The sequence below is a fragment of the Condylostylus longicornis genome, unplaced genomic scaffold (assembly GCF_029603195.1).
Source record: "Condylostylus longicornis isolate FDR11 unplaced genomic scaffold, ASM2960319v2 ptg000135l, whole genome shotgun sequence".
Lineage (NCBI taxonomy): Eukaryota > Metazoa > Arthropoda > Insecta > Diptera > Dolichopodidae > Condylostylus > Condylostylus longicornis.
The window spans coordinates 12,906,184-12,929,151 of record NW_026578103.1 but is presented as its reverse complement, the minus strand read 5'-3'; the positions used below and the strand labels follow the sequence as shown (position 1 = coordinate 12,929,151).

The following is a 22,968-nucleotide window of genomic DNA, read 5'->3' as shown; positions in this document are numbered from 1 at the left end:
CTTATATCATACTAATTTATTTGTTAACATATTTACATGTACTTATAGAAATGTGCATGTTAATATGATAGAATGGAAACTCGAAATGACTTTCATTATTTGCAATTTTCATATATAATTAATTATTTCCACTTATAACCACAAACAATGTAGACATTTATTTTTATAAGAACTCAATATACAATTCTCTTAGTGATTTTCTTTAAAATTTAGAATCATGAAAAAATAAACATCGGTCATTAATTTTTATTCTTTTTTGCTTTTTATTAAAATTAACATGCCAAATTCTATAAAAGAAGACCTTGTTAAATTTTTTAAACAAAGAACTGTAATCAGTATAACGATATTAAAATGTAATAAAAATAATTTTAGCTTTTTAATTTATAACACGTAAAGTGCATTCAGAAGTAAAGCATTATTTAATTAAACGGTGTCAAAACAAAATAATTGGAAAATATTTCAATGTTGTGATTAATCACTAACAAACTCCAAAGACAAAATTTTTGAAGAGTAACATAGCATTGTGTTATACTATGGTATTTTATTATGTCTGATTCCTGAATTGAAAAGTAAAAAATTGCAGTCCATACAGATACATAAGATTTGGGAAATAACATTCCCGTTGAGCAATTTCAATTAAAGTAAATCTCTCAATTTTCTACTTAACGATGTTAATTCTCTAAATGTGTATAGGAGGCAAATATCAAAGTAAATTTATATTGCGAAGATTAAATGTTTTTAATCTAAGTTAGTCATTGGATAAGATTATGTTTAAATTCAACAATCTGAAATTTGCTTTTAGTGTTTTCTATAAAACTAGCATAGTGGGATGATCTTTTTGTATTTGCCAAATTTTTATAACTTAGCAAAACCTCGGCTTCACAGAACTATAATTTAACAAGAAATGAAAAGAGTAAAAATTTGGTTTAAAAAATTAATAGTTTCTCTTAAATCTTCTTGCACTTTGTAAATTTTAAGGTTCCTGTTTTGAACGGTTTTTGTAATGGCTCTGGTAGAGATGCAACTCTTAGTTTTGCAATTGCTGCCTGATTGTAAAATCGTTTCGCGCATATCTAACCAACTAAACCATTGTTGGTTAGACAAGGCTCGAAAAACCTATACTTACAACTACAATTTTTGAAAAACACACTCATCACCATTATAGCATCGTTTTTAAAAAATATTGATAAACTTTAAATTTTTTTTTAAATTTATTTGCATATTGTATTTTTTTAGAAATAAATGTACGTTCAACTTCATTTCTATGTGCACAACTATATTTTGATATTATATTTTGAAAAGGGAACTCTAATGACCCAATTGAAATGTCTCCAAAATGTTTTTCTACATATACCTATACATTAGATCCTGTTAGTTACTTACTTAAACATACACATATGCACATATTAAACGTATACATTTTTGTTGTTCAACGATAATGTCTCCAAAAATACTAAAATGTATAAAGATAAATATTGTACATATCTTCTGTATAGATTTATTAAAATTTTTTTATACCAAATGTCGCAAGAAAAATTTACTCGATTTTCTATATGCTTGAAGTTAAAATATGATAAAAATTTTTTGGATATTTTCCAATCACTAGAATAATAATAGAATGCTTTGTAAATATAGAAAAAAATTTTGACACAAGTTAAAACGATAAACACACTAAAAGGCTAAAATGGAACACAATATTGAGCTTTTCTCTTTATTACGTATAAAAATAAATTTATTATTAATATAAAAACGTGTACGAGCTAAAAAAACAATAGTTACGTATTTAAGATTTATAGCGTGTATGCAAAATTTATTTAGAATAGATTGGGGTTAATATTTATTTTATAACATTTGTGCTACCCTAATTTTAGTATTTAATATGAGAGTTTAATTGGAAATTTTTAAATAATTTTTAGATATCATGAAGTTAGTTTGTGTTTTTTTCAAATTTGTACTTATTTTTAGTTTATATTATTTTATAATTTTAACTAGTTTCATAAAACTTCCAAATTTATAATTAATATTAAAAATTATTGAATAAATAACAAACAACGGTGGTAAGTATTACAAGGGTGGTATTATAGAAACGATAATAATGCTGCTTAATATTCTACTTCCCATTATCCATTATTATTAAGTTTATTAAGGCAATTATTCTATAATCTATATTAAGTAAATTATTTTTTTATCCAAATTTAAGTTTAAAAGATTTTTTTGTAACTTCAGTAATGACATCTTTAGTGAGATTAAAAAAGTGAAATATTTTAATATTATTGCGGTATTATTTCTTTTTAGCTGAGTTTTATTATGAAAATGCAAACAACAAAATTTATTTTGACATATAATTGACTAAGAATTATGGCTCAATTTCCCTTAAACATAAGGTAAAAGTCCATACATTTATTAAATTATTACTTCATTATATTTCATCATAATCCTAAACGATTTTTCATCGTATTTTAACTATGTCATTGTATTTCATAAACGTACTAGAAAATCCCACAAAATTTCGACATGATTCAATAAATTTCTCTTTTTAATCGATAATATTATTCGATTAGCACTCAAACAAACTAATCGATTAAAATGGAGTTACAAACCAAATAACACATGGTGTAACTTTTCCGTTGATGACGTTAAAAAACCTATTTTTCTTTGAAATGCTCACAACGTTCATGAAACCTTTGAAAATGTAGTTGTATGCAAATTGTGTGTATATTTTCATTTAGTAAAACTTAATTACGTTTTTATTAATAAAAATACAAAACAAAAAAAAATTATTTTTACCTTAGCCTCCAGATTTATTTTTTTCTTCATGTTTTATTTTAAAACAGTTACATTATTACTCAAGTCTCAAGGTTCCGAAAACAAATAAAATAAAAAATGAAAATATTTTTTGCACGCATACACAATTTATACATAATATCCTTGCTTCCTATATACAGTAAACTTCTATTAAATAATTTAAATTTATTATTTTGATCTCCCCTAACCTATATATCTGTTCTTAATACATTAATAATAATAGAAGCTAATAATTTAGGTTAGTTTTAAAAATTTTCTATATAATTTAAACATAAAATATTCCTAAACATGAAATATTTTTATAAAATACGAAACATGAAAATTTATATATGTATGTAAAGTTTTCAATTCGAATTGTTAGACTCAATAAAAAAATAGAGCCTAAAACCGTAAAATTTATTGTTGTAGTAGCATTGAAAATAATTTTCCCTATATAAAAAGTACAAGTGTATTGCATGTAAAATACTAATTTATATAATATTTACACTTCCCTATAAGGTTGCAAAAATACAATATACGAGTACAATATACGAGGAATTTAAAGTCATGAATCATATAAAGTGATTAAAAAGTCAATAATATTTTGTGTATATGTGCATATGAAAGTGTATATATAAGTACTCGTACAGGATTTGTTTATTCAAGAAAATTATTATTAAAAGGATTTTTTTTGTCTGTTTATTTTTTTTTGCCTTATAAAATATTCAATATAAATATGTAGTTTTCAAAAAGAAGAAAAATAATAAGCCAAAAATACATTCAAACCTCTGCATTTTAAACCCTCAACATTTTATGAAATGTATCAAAGGTAAAAATCTGAATTTTTTAAAGCAATTTACATATTTTTTCATACAAAACTGAAAATTTACACTACTACTTATGTAACTTTTTGTCAAAAGCGTAGTATTTTTGTTAATTTTTACTTCAAAGTATGTAAAGTCTTCGTATTTAAAAGTAGTATAATTCGCTTTCGTAAAACGCATTTTCAATGCTTATACATAAACTTCAGTAATGACATCACAAATTAATAGGCAGCTAAGTACGTTCTAAATTATAGGAGTCATTTTTTCTACAGGCTAGCTAAATTGTTGAAGAAAATAATTCAATAGTATCTTCTCTTCAAGATGTCCGTGCATTATTATCCTTAATTAAATTCTACCTAATATTTAAGAAAATACTTTAATGTTTTTGCATATTTTGCATGTACTGTATTTGTATTTCTATAAAATGTTCACGTGTAGAATTTGCTTTAAGGATTATTTTTGTTTTCATCCTTTTCTATTTAATATTGCCATGAATCTAAAATTTATTAATATCGTACAAGTGTGTATACACATAAATTTGCTTAAATAATTAGAAAAAAGAATTGCAAAAGTAGCTATGTAGAAAAAAATTAGTTTTTTAAATTTATATTTTTAAGGAAACGTGCATGTTAAATTACATATATTGAAGGCAAAAACGCATGCCTTTTATCCTTTATTATTTTACCATAATTTACATAACACTGTATATTATAGAAAATGCGAGAATGATTCATCAGCAATTTGACCCCAACATTACGTAGAAAATAATTCAACTTGAATCATTATTTTTAATTTGACTTATTAAATTTAATACAAAAAAAAAAGATTTTCCAACATTCGAATTTTCGTCTGGACAAATTTCTTTAAAAATTATTTGGCACCAGTAAACTCACAATCTATCTATACTATAAACTTGAAATTAAATCCTTCACACAATTTGCAAAAAGTTTTATTTTCCATTCAACAGTAACAAAGGCATCTATTTATGCTCCTGTCCCACTCGGTTCCCTTAGAATCTACGAAATCTACGAAGGCATCTATTTTATATTTTTATTTTATTTCTCATCATCGTTCAATTACATTTACATTTAATTTTCTGGTTACTACCCTTACTGATAATTCCAAGGTTTACAAAATAATTTGGAAAATTTTACAGTGCAGGAAAAGCTCTTCACAATTTTTAATAAAAAAAATCATAATTTTGCTTCAAAAATAATTATACAAACACATTTTTTTAGATAAATTTACATTAGTTACAGCAAAACTATATCTTAAATGTTGTGTATATTGTAAATATAGAGAAACATAATCAAAAGATATACGAGTATATAATTTTTACTTATAACACATGCAAGCCTCTTGCAACTACCAGAATATTTCATTATTCTGGTATTAAAATTATAGTATTATAGTAAAATGTAGTTAATCAAATTTCATGATTTGCGGTCTAAATAATAAGAGCGATGTTCAAAGCTCAGCTAACAAAAAAATTGCGATATTACTATATACTGTTGCATACGTTTAGGAGGAAACTCATAATGATGAATTTCAAAGAAAAGGTTATACAAAATTTGCAAATTATGTTAAATTTAGTGATATCTGCAAACTGTTAAAATTTAAGAATTCTCCAACACAATGGTTAAAAGAGGAATAACTTCAAATATTAAAAAAAAAAACAATTTAGAAATTTTCTGTGAGTTTTCAAACTCTGACACATAAATTGATAAAACCTCAAGAAAATTTATTAATTTACATAAAATCGCAGCCTTCTAACTTTAAAAGTTTAAAACTTTAGTAAACGAGTGCACAAAGAGATAAGGTGGAAATGATTGAGTTAAGTTAAATTTTTTTGAAGAAAATATTCAAAATGCATAACTTTCTTTTATTGTTAAATAATATTATGATTTATAATAATAATAAGTACCCTATTCTTCCTAGCAAAACTGACAATGAAAAAAAAATGAACAATGCTTGGAAAAAAAATTTGAAAATAATTTCGAAAATTTGATTGATTAACTAGCTCGGAGTAATAGACATACAATAGGTTTATTTAGAGTTGGAAAAAATTATTTTAAAAGTTTTGCTCTTCGTAATCACACAATGGAGGAGTACGAAACATATCTTGTAATTCGCAGTTATAAAACAATAATCATAAAATTTTAAGATAATTTTTTTTACATATTCATAATAGTTTGAAACCAAGATTTGATTTGAATGAAAGTAAATTGAGTCTTAAAACAAATTCCCTTATAAATATAAATAAATAAAATAATTAAACAGTGGTGCTGTAATTAAGAGCATCCACCCCAAAATTATTTAAAAAAAAATGTTTTCAATTGTCTTAAAAAATAAAAATTGTAATTTATTTTCAATTGTATTTTCATTATTTGTTTGGAAAATTTTGATTATTGCAAAAAGGTAGAGAAAATTTATAAGTTTGAACCTTTACTATGAATATAACAAAAATTTGTATAAAGAATTAATTATTTTGTTTTTGCAATAACACAAAATTTATAAGTTTAAATTCATATAAGGCAGTTGAAACAATATTGTGGTTTAGCTTTCAAGAGAGTGAAATTGCAATGCAACAAGCTTTGAAAAGAAAAAATACGGGTCAGAAGTTTCAACATTGACCATGTCACGATTTAGAATAAAAAAATTTCGGCAACATTCTTGATAGCCAAATGGTAAAAAATTAGAAATTCTACAAATTAGTATAGACTCGTCGGCTCGCGGATTAAAAAAAATAAATAAATTGAATTACCACGAAATCCACCTTATAGGTGAATATCGGGTATATAGTATAAACTTTCTGCTATACTTACATATATATATATAAGTGGACAGTATAATATAATTAGCATATATACACAAACACGAAGTAAAATTCAGTGGGAATCTATTATTTTTTTGGGTGTATTATATTACAATAGACACACAAATTTCCAATTGTGAATGAATTTTTTTATCTATATAATATATCAAATATTAGAGCAACAAAAAAAAAATCATGTCAGTTAAATTAATCCGGAAGTTGATGAAAATTTGTTGTTATATTTTTCTTTTATTGAATTTTTTCACTATTTAATTTAAAATTTTGTTGTGTGTATGTATACTCGACAGTTTTCGAAATTTTTAACCTAAAATTTATTGTTTAAATTTCAAAAATCACTTAAATTATTTCGCATGCACGTACACATACGTACATATACCATTTCCACTATCCAAGAATAATAATAAATCATTCATCTATATATATGTAATATGGTTCGCTTGTAATAAAAAAAAAATAGTCAGATTGTTAGAGAATTCAAATCCAATTTCGAAATTCATATAATTATAATTTATTGCACCATGTATATAGGTAGTTTCCATATTGTGATGAGAAATTATGGTTTGAGAAAAAAAATTAGGCGTAAAACTCATATATATATATAATAGAAATATAATTTATATTTTTTATACATGGTTATTTTTCAAAAGTGTTGATGAATTATTTGGAAATATAAATTTTTTGAATGTTTAAATTTTAAATGGAAAAAAAAGATTAACGAGATCAAAATGGTGAAATGACATTATGAGGAATTATTTTTGAAAATGAATTTTAGCTTTGAAATAATTAGAAATAATTACAATTCGCTGCCTAAATTTGTAAAATATTTCAAGAATTATATATGAAAAAGTGACAATATAAACAAATTCAATGTTCAATAAAATAAAATTTTATATCCGAAAAAAAAATATAATTAATTTTTAGTTCCTTACAACATTGTTTAACTAAAATAATTTTGAAAATCCTAAAAATTTTAGGAAATTTAGAAAATAAAATTTAAAAATTAATTTTATTAAAATAAAATTAGATTTTAAAAACGAAATAGCAAGACTGATAACTAAAATTTACATTAATACCAGTAAATGCTGGTACCAAAAATACATGGAGTGTCCATGTCAAATAAAGAATGCATCACCAATGAAGATCGCTGAAAAAAGGCTATTGCATTTAATTGCTATCGTAAATTCCACCTTTTAAAATTTTTAACATTATTCCTATTTCGTTGACCATACAATATGTAGATATTTGAGTCCGAAAATTCCTGTACTCTCTGTTACTCCAGAAGAAGATATTAAAATTAGTCAAATTTAATTTTTCGGTAACTGATGCAATTGAAACTAAGATTTTTATTGATTTTTTGTAAAAACATTTTCCATTGTTTTACAAATATGATTTTATCAGAAAATGCAATGTAAATATATTATATTAAAACTGCACTAATTAACCATATAATTTCATAATATTATATAATGTACTTCGCTCCCCTAAAAATATGCAATATGAAGGCAAATTGTGTAAAATGCGATGGAGGAAAAATTGATAGTGTAAATAAATATAAAATTTAAGCTAATATATATTTGACTTTCCTTATTCTATATTAAATTCTAATTGAATTAATGTTAATGTTTGCAATTGTTGTTTTAAACTGATTGTGTTTACATCTGCCATCGTCCAACAATCTATTATCTAATCGAATTTTATTTATTTTTCAAAGCATAATCGAATAAACGATAAATTTTCTACACTCTCACATACATAAATGAAATATTATAGTATGGACGAGAATATACATACATATTTGTGTCCATATGTATAAATGTATATGGGTACAGAAAAAACAAAAACATAAAAAATAATTGTAATTACAAAAATGTTATCTGCCCTTAGGCGTGTTAACAAATTAAAAACTTTAGAAATTTGATTAGTTATTTTTACTGGAATTGTTTTCTTTTTTTTAATTATGTAACTTTTACTTTTTTAGACTGTGTATTTATGTATGTAGACGACAGACTATTACAAATAATTAATTTTGTATTACGATAAATTTTTTTTTTGCAATTCAAATTCAATTATATTTGAAATTTCAATAAATTTTTTAATGCAATAATGACGAAATATTAATTGTTTTTCATTTGATTAAAAATACGACCCTAATTATGTAAGGTATTGTACTTTTGATCTATGGTGTACTTTAAAAAAATAACCAGAAAACTAATGACCTGTGGCTTTATTCACTTCCATTTATTTTATTTTTTTGGCAATATTATTTTACATTTAACTCGTTATATTAAAGGATTGTTGTTAATAATTCTAAGGCATTGAAAAAATTTCCAAAAAGACTTTATGATTTTGATATAGGTGGCCGGATTCAATTTGGAATATACGATTTTAAAGCAAGCAAACTATGTCAAATTTATTATACAGTTTACAATTTATTATTTCAGTTCACTAAAACTGTACTTAAAATTACTAACTGCACTTTTGTTCAGGACTGGGTGCTAAATCTCAAGGGTTTCCGAGTTTCAGGAATTTTAACAAATTTTCACGAAATTTTTACTTGTCCAGATTTTTTTGATTACAACTTCGGTGCTGAAAAAGATAGGAATTTCAAACAAACAGTTTCAGAAAGGCTTAGTAAAGGAATTAAAATAGAAATGCTGTTTGATTCTGTATTTTATGTACCTTCGGAATACCAAGCATTTGATTTTTAAACAAAATAAAATTTTTACCTTCATTTTTTCAGTTTTTTGTAGCTAAGTAATTTCGTAAGAAATTTTTTAAAACTTTGAAATTTTTTTCAAGCTTGGAGTCAAAAGTTCAATAGGTTCCAAGAAAGCAAAGGGAATGATCTCCATTATACAATGAAAACGCTTTTTTTGTAGTATACTAGCATTTGCTGACTCACATATTTTTAAAAATAAATTAAAAACTATAAAAATTACTGTCTTGCTAATGATAAATTTTTTATCGTATTTCTTTGTTAAAATTAGCGCAACACTTGAAATAAATCTATTGCATCTGCTATTATATGTATATCTATATTGTTACAAACACTTGTATCAAATTTTATTAATTTGTCAGCCATTCTAATTGGCTTGATAATACTTTTTTAATTGAATTTTTGTCGATTATAATAATTACCAATATAATTTTTCAATTGAATTAGATTAGAAAAGAGGAAACGTGGAATGCGTGACAGGAACTAAATTTTTATATCTTATTTTTATCTTCCAAAAAAAAAAAAATTTTTTTTTCGTATTAAAAGATAACTTTTTTGATTAAAAATAAAGCTGGCATAGGGTTACATGCTAAGGAGATCATTATAAGGTCATATTGTATATTTAAATAAAGCAAAGAATTACATTTGTGCTACGAGAACTTTTGAATAATTAGAAAGTTAAATACAATTAATAATAATGACAATTAATATTTATTGATTCTACATATTAATAATAAAGCAATGACACAATTAGACAGGATGGTTCGAAGTTGATATTATTTGAGGGGTGAGAGATTAGACTTTTTTTAAGAAACAAATTATTTCGGTGCATGGTGGTGAAAAGAGGAGATGGACATCAGGTCATATTCATAGGGTTTAATAAAAAGACTGAGTAACAACTTCAAAACTATTAAAGCTAAAGTAAAACTACTTTTTAGACAAAATCCCGCCCCTCTCTTTTAAATTTGCCCATGCGACCAATTTGTGCTCTAAAATTGGTTTTGTTTCGTATATTTCATACAATGGAGCTATTTTGTTTTGTATAATTGTATGTTTCTTCATTATAAATTTACCCCAAATTTACTAAAATTTTTATAAATTCCGTACAACATTGTTGCCACAAAAAAAATCCTAGTAATTGAAAAACTCTTTAGTGATTCTATCATTATTATCAAAATAATTTTTGAAATAAATATGTACTTAAATAAAAATTAATTGGTATGGTTTCTGAGGAATTGTTTTGAAATAAAACTTCTAGTATAGTTTTATTGGATTATGTACAGTTGATAAGCATTATATAAATATCTACATTAATGTAATTTTAACAATTTGACTTTAATAATTTTCGATCAATAGAAATTAATTGAATTCAATCATACTATTCAATCAATTTGCAAAAAATATTGACACCATTAGTCTCATAGACTAGATATTTTTGTTCTCATAAGGAATTTACTATATAACATACAAAAAAAATAAAAGCTACATCTCTGATATTTGAAATATTTTCTTAGGGTAAAATTCGGAAAAATTAAATTTGAACATTGAATTTAGCTCGAATAAACAATATTTTTATCTTTTTACCCATAATATCTGATTCTAAATAAAAGAAATTGATTAAAATTTTGAAAAACATAGATAAAATTGTAAAAATTTCAAAATTGTGTGAATTTAAAAAAAACACTGCTTAAAATCAAGTTTCAATTTTGAATTTAATTTTTGAAATAAGTATTTGTTCATCTAACTAAAAAATTAATTTCACCACATTAATCAAATTTTGACAAAATTTAAGTTGAGCTATGTGAAATTCAAATATGTCACTTCTTGAAATTAGAACTGAGAAAGTGGGCAACTTCTTATTTTTAACTAAACAATTCTATTCTGCATTTGCTTTAATTTTCATTTGGATCTTATCAATTAAAAGTTAGTGAAATAGCAATAATTTTATTAAAATTATAATAAATAATTTATTTAATTATTAAACTCAATTAAATAGCTTGAATCAATTAATCATACAACATTGTTGTTACAAACCATAGCCTCTTAAATACTTCCATAACATATAAAAATATTAAAAATGATTTAATTCCAAACTTTTATATTATTAGTTCAGTTTTTCAGACAATATAATAAATCAATTTCAAAGATTTTTCATAAAAATATGATAGAAATTTTTCCCATAACCCATAATTCTATTTTTTATTTCATTTAATCTAAGTATATTGCATTCATAAAATAAAAGATCTATGATTCTTTTCCTATGATTATGTGTCATTTATCATAAATTCTGTATAGTGTTTACATTCACATAAACATATTATACAATTTTCATTCAAAACAAACTTGAAATAAACATAAAAGATTTGAAATTAAATCAACTATTTTTATTAAATAAAAAAAAAAAAAATAAAATAAAAAAAGTGATAATGTAAACGCATCTTTCATCTTTTATTTTCTTTTAATTTTATGATAAATTAAGTCTCCGGTAAAAAGGTGTTACTTGACAATAATTTGATACCATAAAACACAATGTAAGTATACGAGACTTGAAAACAAGTTTTTAATATAATGTGCTCGTATGTTGTACAAAAATACGAGTATGAAATATTACAATATTAATACAAGAAAAGTTAGCTTTGTAATTTAGTTTTCTTTGGTCATATCCAGAAAATTTACTTGGAAGTATAATTATAAAGAACTCAGCTATTGGAAATCAGGATAATTTACATCTGATACAATTACTACTTTGAATTCTAATTTTAATTTTAGTAAATTACTTGACTTCTTAACAATTATAGAAATTTTTGAGGCAGAAGAAATAGTTGTAAATATGAAACCGTACTAGAAGTCAAGAAAACTATGTAAATATTAATCGTGACAACCATTATAAATAAATCTTATTAATTATTCCGTTAATTATATGCAAAACAGCACACATAATAGAGATTTGTCGGATTCGGCTGATTTTATGTGGCCCAATAAAATTTTTTCATAACGCACCATTGAATTCGGTATTCCTATATAATAAATAATTTCCAATAAAAAAAATTTTGATAATTTGACAGGCACTAAAATCTATTTTGCATTAAAATTTTCTTTTAAACTCTTTCTATTTTAAGACATAATAGAAAATTTTTCATATGAAATGGGTTCCGATATACATCTGAATTCCTATAATTTTTGATCCTTCCGACATTATTGTAAGGATTGCACATGCCCTGCTTTGAATTAATATAAGGATTGCCCGATATTTTCAGTTTTTACTAAGCATATTATTTATAGGTTTTTATAAAGCACCTGTAGAAAATATAAACAACCTGTAGAAATTATAAATAATGGTTTGAATATATGACTATATTTATAAAATTCTTCACAAGAAAACAATTATATATGTATATGTATGTGTATAGAATTCAATTAATCTTCAACATAAAATTAATGGAATAATTTTATCTATTCTCCCCTATTTAAAAAAAAATTTTCTTTAACTTCACTCTATGTACTTCATATTATAAATTGTACACAATCCACATTATAATTAAAATTGCATGTTTAATCAAAAATAATTATGCCATCATCAACAGAATCATTAATAATTTATCTTTAAATAATAAGAAAAAACAAAAAAAGAAAAATTAATCAAAACAATTTTATCCCACATAAATATAAACGAAATTATATTTAAAATTTACGGTATTCACAATAGAATTAAAATTTTGAAAAAAGTTATGTATATCGGGAAAAAACAAAAATGTTATAATTACTTAAAACAAAAACAAAAACCATGATAACAACAACAATACAACAATTAACAAAAGAAGAAGTCCCATTAGACAAGCTTGTATAACTTCATTTTGATCTCATTGTTTAAAATATACATATGTATTTGAAATATTTGCATGAAATTTTATAACCTAATAACAATTAACCAAAAACACAACAACAGCAACAAAAATTTAAAAAAAAATATCTTTTCTTCCAGAGTAGCTTAAGGCATACATAATTACTAAACAAAAAAAAAAATCATCGTGAACTATATCAAAGTAAACAGCAGTTGAACAATTTATCAAACCTTTTAAATTTTACTGATATATGAGCACCTTTATTAACAACCTGAAAATACAATGTTTAACGAATGAAAAATTTTCTATCGAGTATAATAATTGAGCTATAACAAAGTAGTATACGGACATTGTTTTAGATATTTTTCTATAGCAATTTCATGTTCATCCGTACAATAAGAAAGAAAAATTCTATTGAAAAAAAAAATCCGCTCCTCATGCTCTCGAAAACAAAAAAAAATTTTAATCTCTATAATTTTTTCTCTTAATTTATGTTAGTGTCGCACATACATTCATTTCTTTGTCGTTAATATATTGATGGCATGCTGCATAAACAGTAGTAGTGGTAATGTTTTTACCTTACTGTTGATTTCATACTTCATTCTTAACGAACTCGAACATAATAATAGTAAAACACAATTTTCATGTATGCAAAAACACATGATGTGTGTATGTTTATGTATATGATATTATGATATGATGACGACAAAGATCATAATATGGTTGATAATTATTGTCGTGATAATGCTGAATAAACTAAAATCTTGGAAAAAATTTTTTTTCTCTCTGATTTTTGTGGTAAAATGATGATGCTCTAATCACAACCTTAGTATAACTATTAACTGTAAGTTTTTTTTAGTTTTTTGCAATTTAAACAAAATTCAAATAAAAAATGAAAAAAATAAAATTAGAAAAAACTATATAATAATAAATTGCAACATAATCTTTTGTTAAAGAAAACCAAATGCTTGAATGGTATAGAAAAATCACATAGAATATACACAACAGCAATGAAGAGTCGATGTTGTTTTAAAAATTATTGTTTTTAACATAAATTGTATAGTCAACGAGATTATAAAAAACTTAAGAAAATAAGGAAGGGTAAATTATTTTAAGAATTTTTAAATGAAAAAAAAATCAACTGTGTTCTGTTTAAGTATTTGGAAATTGAGTAAAATATTTTTTGTTTTTAAATTCTGGGGCTGTTTTTCAGAAAACAGTTTTCAAAGCATTTATAAATTATAAAATAAGAGTGCAACTTACAGCACAAAATATTTACTCAAAATAGTTTCGGCTATACTGAATAAAGTTAAGTTTTACTAATTACACGTATACATAGTATGAGTATTAAGTTTCTATTCCATGAAGTTTTTGAAAAATTTTGAGATTTTAAATAATTATTTTTATTTTCTAATTTCAGGTTTAAGATCTCAACTGCAACAAATTATAATTTTGTAAGTTTTATTATTGTATTATTTAATTTATTAACAATTATACGCATATTTATTTTTATATAGGACATAAAAGTCACATTAACTTTAATATTCAAATTTGTAGGTTAATTTTTACTATCCTACTTAAGAGAATTTCAATACGGAAAGTTTCATATTCACAAAGTTACCTACTCTCTACATGAAAGGCGATCATTATTTTTATAAATTAAATTTAAATTTCATAAAAGTAGATATACAATATTAAATTAAAGCAAAAATTATTTAAAAATATAAAATATTTATTTAATAGAAAAAAACTTTTATAATTAAACATTCTAGTCAAAAACAAATGCAATTTTTATCGGTTTTAAAATATTTTTACACAATTGTTACATAAATTGATTCACAGCAAATTCAAATTAAAAAAATAATAATATTCATAGTTATTAATTTAGGCTAATTATCCACCAATTTTAAAATTACTCATTGAAATAATTTAATATTTCAATCACGACAAAAATTAATTTCAATTATTAATTGTAAAATATTAAAACTGAATAATTAATAAACGTCTTTATTAATTTGTAATGCGAGTAGACACTTTAATGGTGTATTAGTATAAATATGGTTATATTGTGGCAAATTAAATATAGAAATTAATTATGATATTTTGTTGGTATACATTTAACAATAAAAATAATTATAACAATTTTTGCGAAATCAAAAATAAGTTATTTAAATTATTTTTAACAGATATACTCGTATTTGAGCTTCATATACGCTATTAGGTGATTGCAATAATAGCACATTATATATAAAATCTGAATACGATATGTTAATCAACTGCAAAGCAAAACAAGCAGATTTAAGTCGACCTGTATAGATCGACTAAAAAAAGTTTTGTAAGAAAATAAAATGTAAAAAATAAACGGTATTTTGCTATTAAATAAAAAAATTTACATCAAGTTCTAGCAATAAGAAATTTAGTAAAGTTAATAGGTTCTGAGAAAAAGAAAATAAGAAATAATTGTTATATAATTTTTGAGGAATGGAACTAGCAAATTAGAGGTGAGATAATGAAGTAAAAAAATTTTGGTTTAGTAAAATAAAATATTTATTAATAATGTCTTCTATTTCTCAAAAGTTAACGCCCTTTATAGCTATGAGGCAATATAAGTTCTTATCAGTCATAATTTTTTAATAAAATTGAGAACTATATACCTGGGGAGATAAATTTTAAATGTACTGGAGTTTTTTATTGGCATAATTGAAGTTTCTATCACCACGCACGTATAGAAATTTCGTAATAATTAAGCAAATTCAAATAAAATAAGTTCAAATAAATAGGTGAGAATTCCTAATTTTTAAATATAAAATTCTCAACTTTTGATTAAAACATTTTTTAGTTTATTAATAATAATTAACATATTTGATCTAACAACAGCATTTTTATCATCTTTAATATCATTAATTATCACTGAAATATTTTGTAATTCAGAAATATTTATATATAAATTGAAAATTTGTAAAAAGTACACCTAGATATAACAAAAAGTTAAACATAAGTAATTAAATTTTTACAAAAATTTGACACTTTTATAAAATCAAAACCAGTCAAAACTAAATAAAATTAAGTGGTGATATGTTGAATTATCGGATGAACTTCCAATACATAAACAGAGTATATATTATATAGCATCGACAAAGATAAATCAATTTGTACGCGTAGATTTGTTCCATAACTTTTCAGTGGACCTACGCATAGCATCTACAATAAAATTAAATTTAATACAAATATTTTTCTTATTTTTTATAGCAAAATAATCTTTAATATTTTCTACACAAATACAATTGTATACTCCCCATATTTACCGCTTTTATATATGTATACATACTTACATAATTTTATTTCGTCTATATATTTTCATTACAAACATTTTTTATAAAAATATTGTGTTGAACACTTATTAAGCAATTCAAGTTGTAACATTGTCTCATCTTCTATCATGCTATTTATACAAAATTTTGTTTTCATAAAATTCATGATTTTTTAAACTACATCGTCTTCATCTATCTTGTACATATAGTAGGACTGATTTAAAATTCATGTTGCAAAAATCTTATTATATTCAATATTTATAAATACTTACAGCGTGTCTGCATTATATATACGCCCTCATAAGTAAGTAAAACTGTTGTATGAAGAAAATGTTTATTGCTCAATAGATTTCGAGCTACAAACAGTTAAACTCAGTGTCTCAACTGTTTTCGAAACTTTTTGAAACTTTAAGTATAATTTCGGGTGTTTGTGGAAAAGGCGAATGATTAAATACAACTTCAAAATTAATTTATGGAATTTTTAACTTTTAATTTTTAAAAAAACGTTAATTTATTTATGTGACGCAATATTATAATTTTCTCTAATTGTAGCACGGCTGACAACTCTTTTAACTGAATTTTAATTTCAATCACCCTTCTACCTGCCAGAATTCAAATATTATTGGGATAAAGGAAGTACTACAAATGTTTCTAATATCAATGCTTTATGTTCAATGCCTCAAAAAATATTTAATAGTTTCTTTCTTGTGTTATGCAAATTTTCAACTTATCCATCAAGTTTCTTTAACATTTGCAACTTTTGACAACCTGAAAAATATCATACGGTTTGATACGGCTTGATTTCAACATTCTTTTCTTGATTAATAGAAATGAAGTTATACTTAGTCATAAGAGTCTTCATAATAATTGGATACTTGGATAAGACAAACCCTGTATTAAAATACGAAGATACCAAGTATTATTTAAAATGTATAAGAACAGAGAACATCAAATGTATGCAAATGCAAGAGTACTGTAGCATATGCAAAAAAGCAAAATAAAATTATCATATATAAAGTATGGCATAATGATTTTTTTGTTTTTGTTTTTTTTTACAAGAATTAAGAAATTTTCTTTTTTTTGTTGCTCTTTGACTTTGAGAATAACTTTATCTAAATATGCATATGTTTTTTTTTCTTTAAATGTTATGCAAACTGAAATTATTGTCCTATACAGTTATAAAGTTTCCGGGGTATTGTATTCTTAAAATTTATATAAAAACATGTTGCTTATATGCCAGTGTTAATGCAGTTATACATAATATTAAATTTAAATTTTTAATTGTGTAAAGGTCATATATGAAAAGATTATTTTTGTTTTTCTTTTGAGAATTTTCACTTCCCACTTTAAAAATCTTTAAGAGATAAGTATAAGTACGTAGTACTTATGTAAATATAAACACAAATATGCATATTATATGTATAATGAATGTTTACTACCCAGAATTGTTATTGCAAACATGATGGATAGAAATTATGGTCACTATATGTATATGTGTATAAGAATTATAATAAAAAATAATTTTATGTGGGTAATGGATCATTTAAAAATTTAAAAATATTTTATTTAAAAGAAATTAATTGGACTTCCACTAGGTTCAACCCAATAGAACGTGTATTGACATCCTGTTACTAAAACATTATGAGCATAAGAAATAAAATTTTGCAGGAGAGGGTTTTAAAGTTTTTCTTCTATATTAGGTGAACTATATTTGAAATAAAGTTTCAAATCAATTAATCGAAATGGAATTGATTCAATTTTCAAAATTATAGTGAAATTGAAAAATTCAAATTACGAGTATCTTAAATAAACTTACAATACTACAAAATGTGAATTGATGATTAATTTGCGATAATGGTGACCAAACTCGTGAGCCACATGCTGGCTCTTTGAAGAATTTTTTGTCGTTCTTGCCAAATACGCTCGAGTTCTTTGTTCAGTATTTTTTGTTTTGTTAAAAAAATTGTAAAAAATCATTATGTTTCCATTTCAAAATGTCTTCTTAATTACTGAAAATAAATTTAAAAAGAGTAAACGCAACACTATAATAAATTTTTTGATGATATGGCTCATCAAAAACTGCACTAATGGGACTATATTGGCAACTGATATTAGGGTTCATAGGAAGCATTTTGTATTACTCTTAATACGGATATAATTTGTAATCTGAAGTTTTGGATAAGTTAACTTTTTAATACAGTTTTAGTCGTAGCTCTCGAAAATATAAAATTCGGGCTATCGGGGATATTCGCCAAACCTGCTGTACGATTCTTTATTCAACAATATGAATTGTGAAATTTAATTTGGTGTAGATGTTATTCATTGAGTTGCACTATTATTTTAAATCCAAATCTATAAAATATATTAGAATGTAAGAATTTTTTAAAAAATCAATGACATAGGATTTCAAAACTTTTCCAAGTTTTAATAAAATTTTTTACAATTGAAAATTGAAACCTTTTCTTTACACATTAAGTAACTAATATTTTTTATGAATTCTGTTTTTTTTTTGTATTGAAATACTGCTGAAAAACTGATTTGTACATTTGTTTCTATATTAAAACAATAAATTTGAATTATAAAAATTATCAATAATTTAACCAAATTTACCATAAATTCCAATTAAAAAAATTTTTCAAAAATTTTTTGGCTGATTGGTTCTTTTGTCTTCTAAATACTTTATTCTAACAACTCGAAAAGAACTTAAACCCATTTTCATCATAAATCAGTAATGGTTGAATTGGCAAGTATGCTACGAGAATTACCATTCCTTATATAGCCGTTTATTTTATATTATTTTTTTTATTAAAACCTTAATACTTAATATGGTATTCAAAATGAGGGGAAAAAAATTAAAACAAAAATTATTTATGATTGACTCTTTTTGATCCCTTTGTTTTATAATTTATCAAAAGTTTTAAAAATGGTTAACCTAATTTTTATTTTTGTTCTTTCTGATTAAATACAAAAATTATATTTAAAATTGATAATTTTTAGGTTAACTATATTGATTTGTAAAGTTTTTAATATGGTAAAAGAATATTTTAATTTTTTTTTTTATTTATTTAAAATGAGAATCAATTAAGTAAACTTTTAAAGTTTTTGATCATTTTTGGTTTCTAGGAAAAACATGAGAACATTTTTTCAAATTTTTTGCAAAAGTATTAAAAAGAAATTAAATTTGTGGTAGCAAGAAAGAAAATGATAATTTTAGATTGTTTTCTACCCTATTTTAATGGTACGCGAACGTTTCTTAACGCAATTTTGAAAGATTTAATTAAAGAAATCTATTGTTTCCTTTACACTCGCAAAAAAATATTTAAATAAAGATGGATCAAACCAATGGTTGGTAAAGTGGTAGTTTTCTCTTCAACAAGTGAAAATGCTCCTGTTAAAAACAGTCTCTTACATTACTTAAATTACTTTCATTTTTGTCTGAATGTTTCAAAAGATTGCATACATTTAGAATGAGACAAAAAAAAATTTAAGGAGCCGTTAACATGATGCTTGAATTCGTGAGTTAATTGTGTGAGTCAAAGTAAATAATTATATTTTTTTATGGCATGACATTTACCGATAGCTTTCTGGATTTATAGAAATTTGTAAGAGATTAGGTAATTAATTAGAAGATAGCTTTCTGGATTTATACAAATTTTACAAATTTCAAAAAGCAAGAACTTGAGAGTGGATCGAACTGGAAAACAAATTTTTTTAACGAAATAAAGGGTTTGTTAGTGCCTCAAATCTGTTTAAAAGCCAGATTCATCTCACTTGACTTGTCATTCTTCTCTTTTTATTCTCTTTTTCTCCAATTTTCACTGAAATAATCCCACCACACACGAACTTGTTAAAATTTCAAAAAATTTCTGAAAATTTAATCAAATTTTTCGTAGCCGAAGAAAATAAGTTCCAATTATTGATTAATGAATTTTTTATGAACTTGAATACATTTTTGAATTCTAAATACTTTTTAATTTTTTTTTATAAAAATGAGCGATTCTTTTTTTTTAGTTCTTTTTGTTATCCAACACATTTTAAAAATATATTAAATTTTTAATAACCCCAAACATGGAGAGCTATTAAATAATCAATTGACAAAATTTTAAAGAAAAACACCATCATACGAACTGCATGCAAGCAAAATACCAATTTGAATTTACCACCACTTCTGTTAGTGTACTTATTAAGCACAGCAAATTCGAAAATTTTTACATAATTTTAAACTAAATGTTTCAACAGTAGTAATACAATAGTTGTACTTTAAAATTTGTATTTTTTATACATACATACATATACATATGTATAGCACTACATGACGTCTACATACATAGACGATCATTTTAAATTTAATAATTAGTTGCTTTAAATATTGAAGTGCTTCATGATGTTCCAAATTATCTACATATAAATTTAACGATGAATGATATGCACATCATTCTCTTATACATACATACATTGTGAATGTAATTATACACAAAAAAAGCAAAAACCCAGTCAACCTATAAATTCAATTAAAGTTTAACGAACTTATTTTGTTATTTCCTATATATTAAATATTTATGTACGTATCAATGTATGTATGTATAATATCAAAACTGTACAACTATTCTATCATTAAAAGAAAAATAATAAACCTTGACACGTCATGCCCCAAATTACCAAAAAAAAACAACAAAAAAAAACAGCAAAATAGAAAATCTAATAAACAAATCATTTATACACAATAAAAAAAATTAATCGAACACTTTTCGAACATAAATGGTTAACCAAATAATAGAACAAAGGAACTCCATATTTAGGGGTATTGGAATTGAAATGAAGAAACAAACAGTTCTAAATAACAAAATTTCTTTATAAAATAAACGAGAACCCAGAATTTTAAATTTCCACTAAGAAAAACTATTATTGATTTCACTTGAAATCAATGACGTTTATGAAACAGATATTTTTTCTTAAAAAAAAAACAATATGAGTAAATAAATTATGCAAATTTAATAAAAAAAAAACTAAAAGCAAACTTGCGATAGAAAATACAAAAAAATAACTACGAAGAAGACAACAGAGCTAGGAATAAAAAAACCATCTAAATAAACAAAAAGATCTAAATAGAAACTGACTTAAGATTTTTGACGGATGATTACTTTTTCTAAAAGTATTTTATGAAATAAGAGAAAAATAAATTGCCATTTACTTTTTGAGCTTTTATTTTTATTTAATATTTAGTTTAAGCAAACAAAATTATGTACACACATTCATATTTAAAGTTTGTATACAAATTAGTTGTAGACTCAACGCGAAAATCATTTTAATGTGATTAATGTATGTGGGAATTGAAAATAAATTACAGAAGAAAACTGTAGGGTTCCATTCTATTTTTTTTTAAATTATGTAAGATTTAAATCTGTCAATTATAAATTTAATAAGAATTGTTAGCAACATGTTGCCAACGCAATTCAACGCAAATTTGCACTCACTTTCAATTGAAGTTAGATTTAGCATATTCGTAGAAGCCCAAAGTTTGTTTTTAGAAGCGAATACAATAATTGCTCCAATTATGAATTTCCATTTCAGAAGCAAAAAATTTTGTCAATTAATAAAGAAAAATCAATTTTTGGCCGCAATGTTTCTATTTTTTAGACAATTCATCTTATTTCTAATTGATCTATTTTTTCACTTTTAACGTCCATCGCATTTTTGTGATGAATTTTGTGTAGAAATAAAAACGACTACGTACAAAACTAAGAAAAATTATCAAAAAACTTTATTTGTGTTCATGAACCATTGAAAGCAATTTTAAGAAAAATAATTGCGCAAAGCATTCACAATTAATTGACTTTTTCGCACAAATTTTTAATCTCTCTACTTACCCAAAAAATATTTAAATATTGCGCTCAAAGCACTTAATCAGAAAAAAATTGTAGGTAAATAAATTTCCACATAGCAGATGCTAGCTTTTTTGCTATAGATTCAATTTACATGACTGCTAACAACGAGTTATAAGTGAAACAACAAATTTAAAATACTCGTAGAAAAAAAATTTAATATTAAAATCAGAGACTTGTTGGTATGGAAATATCATCATATAAAAAAAGTAGAGAAAAATATTTGAACTTTTTGCCTATATTTTAATGGACTCAAATTTGTTCTCTGTAACCCATTAGATCAATCATTTTCTTAAATAATCTGATTTAATTATTATGTGTACTGGCATACAAAAAAAAAAGCACTACAGGAAACCGTTACAATTTCCTGTCAAAAGTAAATGTTTTTACATAATTTGCTGGTTTATTTTGTTTTTGCTTTTTGTATGCGTATGTGCAAATGTTGATTGTTTTCATCATTCTCTTATCTTTAAGTGATTGATAGCTTGGAACATACTTGAGATAAAATTTAGATAGAGATTATAAAATTTGTTAAGTTTTTAATTTTAATGCATCAATTAAATTTGCAAAAAAAAATTTGTAATAAAATATTACTGAACTTGATTATGATCTAACATTTTGTAGAGATTAAAAATTAATTGACAAAATCACCAGTGGCTTAGTTTCGCTGTCGATCTAATAAAATTATTTTAAAAATTTTAGTAATTATTTCTGTTTATACAAAAATGTTGGACAGTCTTATAAGTCAAATTGTTTTTAGCACATTATAAAAA

At 23.7% G+C, this 22,968-nt stretch overlaps 1 protein-coding gene across 3 annotated transcripts in view; it reads left to right on the top strand.

The window, feature by feature from the left end:
* Positions 1-22,968, top strand: part of LOC129615081 (protein phosphatase 1 regulatory subunit 14B) — a 125,130-nt gene that overhangs the window by 81,132 nt on the left and 21,030 nt on the right. For all 3 annotated transcript variants that reach the window (XM_055530145.1, XM_055530147.1, XM_055530146.1), the window contains one exon: positions 14,423-14,456. The gene's annotated coding sequence lies outside the window, so the exon portion shown is untranslated. The remainder of the gene's footprint in view (positions 1-14,422; positions 14,457-22,968) is intronic.